This window comes from Microcaecilia unicolor, chromosome 11 (assembly GCF_901765095.1).
Source record: "Microcaecilia unicolor chromosome 11, aMicUni1.1, whole genome shotgun sequence".
Taxonomy (NCBI): Eukaryota; Metazoa; Chordata; class Amphibia; order Gymnophiona; family Siphonopidae; genus Microcaecilia; species Microcaecilia unicolor.
In genome coordinates, this window is record NC_044041.1 from 11,865,030 (window position 1) to 11,878,412 (window position 13,383).

At 44.9% G+C, this 13,383-nt stretch overlaps 1 protein-coding gene across 1 annotated transcript in view; it reads left to right on the forward strand.

Moving 5' to 3' along the window:
- RASAL1 (RAS protein activator like 1) overlaps positions 1-2,552 on the forward strand; it is a 258,927-nt gene extending 256,375 nt beyond the window's left edge. The window contains exon 23 of the transcript XR_003943755.1: positions 2,542-2,552. The gene's annotated coding sequence lies outside the window, so the exon portion shown is untranslated. The remainder of the gene's footprint in view (positions 1-2,541) is intronic.
- Positions 2,553-13,383: the final 10,831 nt, after the last annotated feature.

The following is a 13,383-nucleotide window of genomic DNA, read 5'->3' on the forward strand; positions in this document are numbered from 1 at the left end:
AAAAAAGGCCTTTTTTGCAGGTGCACTGAAAAATGTACATAAGTACATAAGTAGTGCCATACTGGGAAAGACCAAAGGTCCATCTAGCCCAGCATCCTGTCACCGACAGTGGCCAATCCAGGTCAAGGGCACCTGGCACGCTCCTCAAACGTAAAAACATTCCAGACAAGTTATACCTAAAAATGCGGAATTTTTCCAAGTCCATTTAATAGCGGTCTATGGACTTGTCCTTTAGGAATCTATCTAACCCCTTTTTAAACTCCGTCAAGCTAACCGCCCGTACCACGTTCTCCGGCAACGAATTCCAGAGTCTAATTACACGTTGGGTGAAGAAAAATTTTCTCCGATTCGTTTTAAATTTACCACACTGTAGCTTCAACTCATGCCCTCTAGTCCTAGTATTTTTGGATAGCGTGAACAGTCGCTTCACATCCACCCGATCCATTCCACTCATTATTTTATACACTTCTATCATATCTCCCCTCAGCCGTCTCTTCTCCAAGCTGAAAAGCCCTAGCCTTCTCAGCCTCTCTTCATAGGAAAGTTGTCCCATCCCCACTATCATTTTCGTCGCCCTTCGCTGTACCTTTTCCAATTCTACTATATCTTTTTTGAGATACGGAGACCAGTACTGAACACAATACTCCAGGTGCGGTCGCACCATGGAGCGATACAACGGCATTATAACATCCGCACACCTGGACTCCATACCCTTCCTAATAACACCCAACATTCTATTCGCTTTCCTAGCCGCAGCAGCACACTGAGCAGAAGGTTTCAGCGTATCATCGACGACGACACCCAGATCCCTTTCTTGATCCATAACTCCTAACGCGGAACCTTGCACACGTCCAATACATGGGTCTACACCAGCACTGGCCATTTTTCAGCACACCTTAGTAAAAGGACCCCTTTGTGCATTAGAATTCCTCTGCCAATCATTCTAATAACAAACAGCTCCCTCATTCCTTACCAGAAGCCAGAGTGCAGTTCATAGGTAATATACAGGGAAGGGAAGACGTGGAGGGGCATAATTGAACGAAAACGTCTATCTCCATGGGCGTTTATCTCCGAGAACGGGTCCGTAAAGGGGCGGACCGAACCGTATTTTCTCAAAAAATAGACGTCCATGTTTTATTCGACAATTTGTGAGCTGGGAGTTTTTGTTTTTCAGCGATAATGGAAAATGAAAGCGCCCAGCTCAAAAACGAATAAATGCAAGGCATTTGTTCGTGGGAGGGGCCAGGAGTCGTAGTGCACTGGTCCCCCTCACATGCCAGGACACCAACCGGGCACCCTAGGGGGCACTTTTACAAAAACAAAAAAAAAGGTAAAAGAGCTCCCAGGTGCATAGCACCCTTCCCTTGGGTGTTGAGCCCCCCAAATCCCCCTCAAAACCCACCGCCCACAAGTCTACACCATTACTATAGCCCTAAGGGGTGAAGGGGGGCACCTACATGTGGGTACAGTGGGTTTGGGGGGGTTGGACGACTAAGCATTAAGCAGCACAATTGTAACAGGTGGGGGGGGGATGGGCCTGGGTCCACCTGCCTGAAGTCCACTGCACCCCCTAACAACTGCTCCAGGGACCTGCATACTGCTGCCAGGGAGGTGGGTATGACATTTGAGGGTGAAAATAAAAAGTTGTGAAACATCATGTTTTGTGGTGGGAGGGGGTTAGTGACCACTGGGGGAGTCAGGGGAGGTCATCCCCGATTCCCTCTGGGGGTAATCTGGTCATTTAGGGCACTTTTTGGTGCCTTATTCGTGAAAAAACAGGGTCCAGGAAAAGTGCCCTAAATTCTAGCTACAAACGCATACTTTTTTTCCATTATCGGCGAAAGGTGCCCATCTCTCCTCGGCCGATAACCACGCCCCAGTTCCACCTTTGCCATGCCTCCGACACGCCCCCCCGTCAACTTTGTACGCTTCCGCGATGGAGTGCAGTTGAAAACGTCCAAAATCGGCTTTCCATTATACCGATTTATTCGTTTTTGTGAGATAAACGTCTATGTCCCGATTTGGGTCGAAATCTAGGCGTTTTTCTCTTTCAATTATAAGGTGGATAGTAACATAGTAGATGACGGCAGAAAAAGACCTGCACAGTCCATCCAGTCTGCCCAACAAGAAAAACTCATATGTGCTACTTTTTGTGTATATCTTACCTTGATTTGTACTGGTCCTTTTCAGGGCACAGACCGTGTAAGTCCGCCCAGCACTATCCCCGCCTCCCAACCACCAGTCCCGTCTCCCACCACCGGCTCTGGCACAGACCGTATAAGTCTGCCCAGCACTATCCCCGCCTCCCAACCACCAGCCCCGCCTCCCACCACCGGCTCTGGCACAGACCGTATAAGTCTGCCCAGCACTATCCCCGCCTCCCAACCACCAGTCCCGTCTCCCACCACCGGCTCTGGCACAGACTGTGTCTGGTACCTTAAGAACTCCTCTGCATGCCTTCCACAATTCCCAAAGCTGGCTTCATGTAATCAAAAGTGTGCCATTTTCCAGAATCCACTTTTTCTTTTTTCATTTAATGAGCAAAAGCTTCCAATACATGAAAAACAATTGAAAACTTCACATTAGAATTTGTGTTCTCCCAATAATAACTAAACTATTGCCCTCCCACCCACCTCCGGTGCTAATACATCTGCTATTACATTTAGAGGTGGCCTGAGAACAAACTCAATATGTCAACTTTTTATATCCATACTGACCTGAACTGGAGTCCTAGAAGCATAAGACTCTGCAGCACAGTGAGGATTCGCTTGAGCCATCCAGTCCTTTAGTAAAACTGAATCACGTGAAATCTGGACAAAGGAAGAGCACCCTCCCTGTTTTCTTAACACGTCAGCATTTGTCACTGTAGGGCATGTTGAGGACTGGCAATGGGGGAAGATCATAGCTCCTGCAGTCCTTGCCCTCCACCAGGGGTCACTCTAGGGAATGGTACTGACTGAGGGTCCTTACAACTCCTGAAGTCCTTATCTGCCACCAGGAGCCACACTAGGGCAGAGATCCCCAAGCCTGGTCCTTCAGGTCTGCAACCCAGTCTGGTTTTCAGGATTCCCACAATGAATATGAATGACATCTAGCTGTTTCATCATTGTGAAACATCTGAAAATCCATTCGAGAACCAGGCTTGGGAACCTCTGCTCTAGAGAATGGTGCTGGAGGCGCTTTCAAGGACCTTACAGCTCCTCCACCATGGGTAACTGTTGGGAACGAGGCAGGGACACTGGTTTTGCAGAATTTCAAGTTCCTGCAGTTCCAGCCTTTCCCAGTAGGGATCATTGGGGTGCAGGGCCACCGAGAGACTAGCCCAGGCCCGGGGCAAGGCCGCCCCTGCCACCCCGTCCCCCCCCCGAGGTCGCTGCCGTTCCCCCTCCACCTCCCCCGAGGTCACCACCGCTCCCCCCCTCGAGATTTCTGCAGCCACTGCTCCCCCCTCCCCCACGAGGTCGTCGCCACTGCCACTCCCCCCACTCTGTCCACCACCGGGTCGGGCCCCCTGCATTGAAATCACAGTCTTACCTCCGTGAAAGCAGCGCTGCAGGCAGAATGCCTCCCTTCGGCCCTCCTTCCCTCCTTGTGTCCGCCCTTGCGGAAGTTACGTCAGATGAGGGCGGGACACGGAGGGAAGGAGGGCCGAAGGGAGGCATTCTGCCTGCAGCGCTGCTTTCACGGAGGTGAGACTGCGATTTCAATGCAGGGGGCAGACGGTCGACGACGGAGTGCGGGTGGGACTGCAGCGCCGGGCCCCCCTTGGAGGCCTGGGCCCGGGGAATTTTGTCCCCACTGCCCCCTCCTCTCGGCGGCTATGATTGGGCATGCGTGGATGCTTTCGTGGCTTAGTAAAAGGGCCCCATAAGCAACTCCATTGTTCATATAGGCTTCATTCATTGAATAGCAAAATTTAAGATGAGACGATCCACTGTTTAATCCTGTTCCCGGTTTTGCCATTTCATTTGGTTTACTGAGGAATCATCATTTACATCTTGTTTTCACGTTAGTCCTATTAGTAGGATTCAAATTGCCATCAAGTTTACCTCATTGAATGATTATATTTACATTTGGTCATTTTACTATTGTTATGCTGTTAACAAAATTGTAACTTTTGTGTTAAGCTGCTGTACATCACCTTGGGTGAATTTCTTCATAAAAGCGGTTAATAAAACCCAAGAAATAAATAAATAAACTCTTGAGGTTCCATAAAAGTACTGAGTTAATGAACTTTGTCCTCCAGGATTCTCCTTTTATGGCACTTCAAGAGTTACCAGTTACTGGGATATACATATCCATCTCAAAATGCCAAATCAAACACAACACACAGAACCCCAAAAGCCATCAGACAATAATAATTTTCAGCTTATCTGGAGAAGCCACTGCATGTCCCTGAAAGCAGAGATGCCAAATTGTCTAGATCCAGGAGGGAGACTTTTTGAACTGTCATCCCGAAGCATCATGGTGTTTGCAATCCCTGATTGATGCATTAAGGAACTGGCTGTACTCAGTTCAATGGGCTCCTACCTAGTTAAATAGAGCTGGCCATTTCATACCTGGATTTTCAGTGGCACATACCCACATAGTCAGACTGAAAATCTGGCTAAACCAGTTAGTGCCAAGGTGGTGTGGAGCAGAGAGCTTGGGAGCTGATATTCAGAGTGGAAGAGGTTTTCCTCCAGCACAGAGGAAATATGTTTTCACTCATTGAATAGTTAAACTCTGGAACTCTTTGCCAGAGGATGTGGTAACAGAAGTTAGCATATCTGGGTTTAAAAAAGGTTTGGACAAATTCCTGGAGGAAAAATCCAAAGTCTGCTATTGAGATGGACATGGGAAGCAACCGCTTCCCCTGGGATTTGTAATATGGAATGTTGCTACTCTGAGATACTGCATGGAATCTTGTCAAGTCTTTAGGATTCCAGAATCTTGCTATTCTTTGGGGTTCTATATGGAATCTTGTCACTCTTTAGGATTCCAAAATCTTGCTATTCTTTGGGATTCTACATGAAATGTTGCTATTTGAGATTCTGCATGGAATCTTGTCACGCTTTAGCATTCCAGAATCTTGCTATTCTTTGGGGTTCTACATGGAATGTTGCCATGATTTGGGTTTTTGCTGGGTACTTGACCTGGCTTGGCCACTGTTGGGAAAACAGGATATTAAGCTACAGGGACCATTGGCCTGACCCTTATGTTCCTAAATTAATTAGCTACTCTTATGTTCCTAAATTAACCGGGCAGCTGTGTAGGTACCGCCACTGAAAATCAGCAGTACCAGGGTAACTCTCAGCAGCTGCCTTGGCCTGGGTATTCAATGTCAGTACCCGGATAGGGCCTGGCACTGAATTTCCTGGGAAATTTAGTCAGCAGTGGCCAGCATTTAACAAAAGAATGACCAGTGCCAGATGACTACCACCCCTCCAGAGGGAAATTGTCAAACCATCTATATTAAAACAAAGATCCTGGGAAGGGCAATCTCGAGATCAGTGCGAATGGTGGAACCAGGCAGGGTACAATGCAGATGAGGCACAAGTAGTGTCCATTGCATCCTCTGCAGTGGTGATGGCACAGTGGGAAGGGCAAGAGCGTTGTGTTGTTCTGGGTGCAATTCTAGCTTGGGATGCTTCTGTCAGGTTTGGGGCTAACTTTTAAAGAGAACTTGCAGGTGTCCTTTCACTCTGAAACTTGCATTAGGACAGAAGCGTCCACGGTTTTTTGTCTCCTTTTAGCAAAATAATTTGTGGAGTCGAAAATGCGATGCATACGTCTGTAAGTTTAGCTCACAATATGCACATTACTGAACAAGCTTCAGATTGCCAGTTTATATGCATAAATTGCTGTGGACCAGTGTAGATGGCCCTGTGGGCAGCCCGTGCTCCGTTTCCTCTCTCTGACCCTTGGTTTTGAGCTTTACTGGATCCTTTTTCATAACTCGCAGCACCTGTTCACCTGGCCCTTGAACTGGCTGCCGGAGCTGCAGGGAGGCAGGGATGCTCATTACATTTCTGACAGCAGCATCTGGGTTGCTGTGGTGCGTTGGGCTCCCTGAGCCAGGGAGGTAGAACCCAGCCCTCAGCAGCAATTACCAAAGGATGCCACGAAGGAGGCCGGCTGCCAATTCCGATAATAGACCAAGCTGCAAATTAACCTCCCCTATGTAACGTGCTCTTGTTCTAATTTAAAACCGTAATTACCTTGTCCTGGATTTTTTTCATTTTCTCTCTGAGCCCGTATGGACTGGGAGTTAACAAATTGAGGGGGTCTTTTTACTAAAGCTTAGCTCGAGTTATCTGCAGCAGGGCCCATTTTATTCCTATGGGCTCTGCTGCAGATAACTCGAGCTAAGCTTTAGTAAAAAAAAACCCTCTGAAACAAATATATGTCCCCACTCTTATGCGTAACCTAGAATGAGCGGAGATGGATCTCGAGGGTCTTTGCCCTGCACAGTAAATGTTATTGTTCCAAAGGCCAATATCTCTTGTAAAAATCAGGAACTGCTTTCATGGGTTTCATGGACTGTTTTTCAGAAAGAATCAATTTGTCCTCACCTAACGTTAAAACATTACATTTAAGAGGATTTTCATTTTTCTCCTATTGCCTATCAAGCACTTGAATGAATCTTTTCTGGGGTGTAAAATACATATATTCTCTGACCTATCTGGAGCTGCACAGAAGGGAAGCCAGCATTTTTTTTAGCTATTAAGGATATGTTTTTGGCACTCAGAGAAGCTTTTTATTTATTTATTTATTTGTTTGTTTGTTGCTTTTGTATCCCACATTTTCCCACCTATTTGCAGGCTCAATGTGGCTTACATTGTTCCGTCATGGCAATCGCCATTCCAGAGTGGGAGATGTAAATGGTATTACATAGAGAACATGAGTAACAAAATAAAATTAAGCAAACAGGTATAAAGAGATCATATTCGGAATGAGATAAAATGGTATTGCGTTAAAGTTCATTCATGGTACAGTAGATCATGGAAGTAGTCGAGTATAGAAAGCTAAGTTTTATCCAGTTCTGGTTTGAGTTTCATTGTCTGGTATGTAGGATGGATCATTGTGGTATGCCTTCAATGATCTCCGAAAGTTAGTTATTTTTATTTTTTTGGTTTTTGTTACATTTGTACCCCACACTTTCCCACTCATGGCAGGCTCAATGCAGCTTACATGGGGCAATGGAGGGTTAAGTGACTTGCCCAGAGTCACAAGGAGCTGCCTGTGCCTGAAGTGGAAATTGAACTCAGTTCCTCAGGACCAAAGTCCACCACCCTAACCACTAGGCCACTCCTCCACTGTTGCTACTATTTGAGATTCTACATGGAATGTTGCTATTCCACTAGCAACATTCCATGTAGAAGTCGGCGGTCCTTGCAGATCACCAATGTGGCCGCGCAGGCTTCTGCTTCTGTGAGTCTGACTCACAGAAACAGAAGCCTGCACAGCCTTCTACATGGAATGTTGCTAGTGGAATAGCAACATTCCATGTAGAATCTCCAATAGTAGCAACATTCCATGTAGAATCTCCAATAGTATCTATTTTATTTTTGTTACATTTGTACCCTGCGCTTTCCCACTCATGGCAGGCTCAATGCAGCTTACATGGGGCAATGGAGGGTTAAGTGACTTGCCCAGAGTCACAAGGAGCTGCCTGTGCCTGAAATTGAACTCAGTTCCTCAGTTCCCCAGGACCAAAGTCCACCACCCTAACCACTCCTAGGTCGTGCATTTTTTTCATGGCGAGTGGTAATGCATTCCATAGTTGCGTGCTTATGTAGGAGAAGCTGGATGCATATGTTGATTTATATTTTAGTCCTTTGCAGCTGGGGTAGTGGAGGTTCAGCAATGTGCGTGCTGAACTTTTAATGTTCCTGGGTGGTAGGTCTATGAGGTCTGACATATATAGCCCGGGGCCTCACCGTGAATGATTTTATGAACCAGAGTGCAGATTTTGAACGTGATTCGTTCTTTATGTGGGAGCCAGTGTAGTTTTTCTGTTAGGGGATTGGCGCTTTCGTATTTCGGTTTTCCAAATATGAGTCTGGCTGCTGTGTTTTGGGCTGTTTGGAGTTTCTTAGTGATTTGTTCTTTGCATCCAGCATAAATTGCATTGCAGTAATCTAGGTGGCTTAGCACCATTGATTGTGCCAGGTTGCGAAATATTTACCTTGGGAAGAATGGTTTTACTCTTTTGAGTTTCCACATTGAATGGAACATTTTCTTTGTTGTATTTTTCGCATGGCTTTCTAGTGTGAGATTTCGGTCAATTGTTACTCCAAGTATTTTCAGGCTATCTGAAACAGGAAGGGTATAGTTTCCGGTGCTTATAGTGGCGGGTTTGCTCGTGTTGTGTTGTGATGAGAGGATGAGACATTGTGTTTTTTCTGCGTTGAGTTTTAATTGAAATGCATCCACCCACAAGTTCATGATTTGGAGGCTGTGTTTGATTTCGTTTGTGATTTCTATTGGATCATGTTTGAACGGGATGTAGATCGTGACATCATCTGCATAGATGTAGGGATTAAGGCCTTGGTTGGATAGCAATTTGGCCAGAGGTATCATCATTAGGTTGAAAAGGGTCGGTGAAAGCGGTGATCCTTGGGGTACTCCGCATTCTGGTTTCCATGGTGCTGATGTATTCGAATTTGATATCACTTGGTATGTTCTTGCGGTTTGGAAGCCATTGAACCAACTGAGTACATTTCCTCCAATCCCGAAGTATTCTAGGATGTTTAATAGTATTTTATGGCTTACCATGTCGAACGCCACGTTTAAATTCTCTTATGTTTGTTCTATTTTATTTGAGGATAATTCATCCTTGTTTTTTTTTTTTTTTACTTTTTAAAAATCTACTAGAGAAGTTATTGTGCTCCAGGGTTTAACAACTCAGGAGGTCTTTTACTAAGGATTAGCACATGTTATCTGCCATGGCCCATAGGACCAAAATGAGAACTGTGGCAGATAACTTGCACTAATCTGTAAAGACCCCCCTTAGAGTTATACTTGCTGGTAAGGCTGTTCAGTAACATTCCCATTTAAATACCGTGGACTATTTTCGTTAATATATTTTGTTATAGTTAATATTTCCTCTGTCTTTTTTTTTTTACAAATTTGAAATGTAGTGAATTATTTTAAATGAGTAAATAAAAAACGTAAAACAAAACAAACAAGAAAAGATTTTAATTTTTATACAAATACGTGTTTTGGGTCGCTCACTCTGATTTGATTTAGCCAGGGGTCTAAGGAGCAGATCTTTGATAGCTTTACCTGGTTAACATGTTCCCATTCTGAAGCACTATTTGGGGACATCTTTGCATCCAGTCTTCACCCCAAACCAAGTCTTAGCCTCCCTGAAGATGAGTTTCTGTATTGCTGTGATGTGGCGCTTTCTCTTGAGTTCCCCTGGGCACTTACAAACCCTGGCATGGATCCTCTAAAAGGAGAGAGGATTTGCCCGCAGGGTCCAAGGCATTTTGGATGGAAACAGTTTTAAGAAGACACTCACACTGGTAAATTATAGCCGCCTTGTTTTCAAAGTATTTAGTTACAGGCAGCCCAGAGACTTCTGATCCTTGAAGGCACATTCGCCTGTGGAACCCTCCCTTTCCTTTCTTGGATTTTAGCAGGGGAAGTTTATAAAAGGTGCCTATTTTATAAAAGCACACAATAGTAGTAAGATTCACCAGCTTTTCTCAAACTTAACTTACATAATTGATTTTGAAAGGTGCCACACCCACTTCTGGGTTGTCAATCAAATGCGGAGATCCACCTTAACCCAGCCCACTCCACCAAGCCACATCCCTCCTATCGCTGCCCCTCCACTTTTGATGACAAACACCAAAAATTACATAACTCCTCCCTAAACCCCACCCCTTTGGTGATGTCACAGGAAGTGACATAACTCCAACCAGGCCATGCCCCTATTTGAAGATGGAAATGACTACGGATCACATAATTCCAAGATGGCAGTGCCCATACTATCACCTCTTGTGGCATCATAAATCCAAGATGTCGTGAGTAGTGTAAACAATGTAAAAGAACGTCATGTCTATTGCCAGACACTACCTCCCTACAGCCATGGAGCATGTGTTTACGCAGGCACACTATGTGCGCCACCATCTTGGATTTGTGTAACCATCTTGGAAGAGGTGTGGCCTGGGTATTGTTATATCACTTCCTTCGATGTAGCATATAAGGGGTGGGATTTAGGGAGGAGTTATGAAACTTCCAGTGATGTCATCAAAAGGAGCAGGGCAGGAAGGCAAGGCTTGAGCAGAAAGTGGGCAGGGCTAAGGTGGATCCTCAGTTCTGCCAAAAGGTCTCAGTGAAGGGATGGAATAGATGACATTAGTTTAAACGGATAGGGCCAAGGGGGATCAGATGACTGGTATTATTCAATTAAAAAAGAAATGATGCTGTCACCATTTTCAAAAGATTGTAGAATTATAAAGTGCCAGATGAGGAACAAATGTTAAATTATGTTGGACAATGTTTGGAAAATCTTTTGTAATGTTACCCCGACACAGCAGAGCGAAACATGGTCACATGTTGGGAGCTTGCCTAAAGTTTTTTTTTAAATGTCTTTTTCAGATAAGTTCTTTAAATGTCAATAGGTTTTGCATGGTTGGTAGTAAAAAATTGAGGTTCTTTTTAAAAGAGGCCCTTTTTTTTTAATGGATCCATGAGGAATTTTGTTAGTACATAAGTAATGCCACACTGGGAAAAGACCAAGGGTCCATTGAGCCCAGCATCCTGTCCATGACAGCGGCCAATCCAGGCCAAGGGCACCTGGCAAGCTTCCCAAACGTACAAACATTCTATGCATGTTCTTCCTGGAATTGTGGATTTTTCCCAAGTCCATTTAGTAGTGGTTTATGGACTTGTCCTTTAGGAAACCGTCTAACTCCTTTTTAAACTCTGCTAAGCTAACCGCCTTCACCACGTTCTCCGGCAACGAATTCCAGAGTTTAATTATGCGTTGGGTGAAGAAATATTTTCTCCGATTTGTTTTAAATTTACTACACTGTAGTTTCATCGCATGCTCCCTAGTCCTAGTATTTTTGGAAAGCGTAAACGGACGTGTGAAGTTTGAGCACTTTAGTCACTTTCCGGTAATCCAGCTTCTATCTGAGAACATTTAAGTGACAGGTAAAGTTATCTATTTTACAAAGGTGCTATGGACATCTATGTGACGTTACAGACACTCATCGCACCCCAGGAGCGCCCAAACCCTAATGCACAAATTTGCACCTGCTCAAAGGTCTACATTCATCTCAGCTCCGCCCCTGAGAAAACCTGCATGCAATAACCTTTGCAATTCTATTACCCGGAAATGGCATCCGCCATTACGGCAAATGCAAGCCACATTGAGCCTGCAAATAGGTGGGAAAATGTGGGATACAAATGCAATAAATAAATAAATATATCTAAATCTATATATATAAAGTACAAAATGAATGATAGCTTTTCCATATATTATAATATTGTAAGTTTTTTTTTATTTTGAAGCTGGAGTCGGTACATTTTTACCGAGTCTGACTCCATCTCCACAGCCCTGGTGCAAAGCATTAGTGCACGATTCTAACTCAAGCTTAGTGTGTCGGCCGCTCACTCTACTCACTACACTGACAATCACAGACTGCTCTCTGCCAACAGAAGCATGAGCTTTAGTAAAAAGATCCAGAAGCTCCTTTGTACGTCATTTAGCATATGTTTCTAAAGTAATCCTTTCCAGAATGCAACTGAGGCAGTGCAAAATATGTCTGTACATTAGTGCAGTGGGAAAAGCGTGCGGTGGTGTTGCTCAAGAAACCAATGTCAATCACTTTGATCTTCAAAACTCTGCAAAGGGCCCAGTGCTGTTCTTACAGGGCAACAGATAAATTGCTAACCACCGACCTGACCCCACGGACCCTCATCCAGTGGGACAGTTCAGAGCTCTGTATATTTGCAAGTCTGGTCTGCAAAGTGCTTTCACCCCTCTGGAAACCAGGAAAACTCTCACCTCCTCGCTTTTAACGCAGCAGGGTGAGGTTCCCCCGATCCCCCTTCTTTCCACCGTACAGCACCATTCTTGCAGAACTTTTAGCAAGGGTTTACGAGCATCAGTCACACTTCACATATCATTTGCACGTCTTCTAAATCTGTGTATGATAGTAACATAGTAGAAGACGGCAGATAAAGACCTGTACGGTCCATCCAGTCTGCCCAACAAGATAAACTCATAGTATAAGGTAGGATATAATGCGACCTTATCTTGATTTGTCCTTGCTGTTTTCAAACGATAATATATGATAATATGTAAATGGGCAGGTCAGAAGGCCCTGGTCCCTGAGGACAATTCACTATGCACCAGGAAGACCTCCAAGTCATTCTCTATTACCCTAAAGTAACAGTTAAGAGGCTTTTCCCCAAAAGGCCCTTTCCCCATTCTACGCCTATAGAATAGGGAAACCTCAGTACCAGTGTTTAGATCACACAAACAGCTGCTGTAGCAGTGGTGTGCTGGAGCAGGCTCTCACAGGCTCTCGAGAGCCGTTTGTTAAGTTTTTAAGAATTTTGGGAGCCGGTTCTCCATGGCTACTTTAACAAATGGATCCCAAAATGTGGGCTTGGGCCCCTCCTGAATTCTCTTTTACTTTGCTGGCGAGAGAGAGCCCCCTGTTAACAATTTACCAGCACACCTGGCTGTACGTATTGTCTGACATTTAACATAGAACTCACAGAAATTTCATCTTCTCTCGCTGAGCAGTAAAACATGGCTGAAGTGAGCAGATCTGAGCTGGGGAGTAAGCAAGGTTTCCTCTGCACAGCACGCTCAACACCGTCAGAGCGTCCTACGCACTGCTGGAGCGTCAGCCGTACTGCGCTCTTGCTGCCCCCAGGACAGAAGGGTCAGGAACACCAACGGCACCGTTCAAAATCCACATTTATTGATGTATTTAAATAAGTCATAAAGACACAATCACATGCTGAGAAGCAAAAGGAAGAATTGCATTCATATAAAGAGAATGAGAATCAAGCCCTTAAAGAGGATCCACACAGGCTGAAAGTTGGGTTTCCCTCGTTACAATGCAGTTTGGTTCTACCTTTGAACAAACACTGTGCAGATTGGGGGGGGAGGGGAAGTGACAGCAGAAAAGTTACCTTACCGCCTCGATGCTGTTGTCCGTCACCTGAGGCAGATGCAAGAACTAGGGATCGTGACCTGGGTATTAGCTCGAGACATCGCATTTCAGAGAGAGCAGAGTGATGGAACATCCCTGAGAGATGGCCGTCACTGTTTATTATAGGATTTTGACACTTCATCGGAGTACTTTACTTTTTTTTTTCAAGCTGAATTACAAATTCTTACACACTGTTACGAGCCCTGAAGGTCCT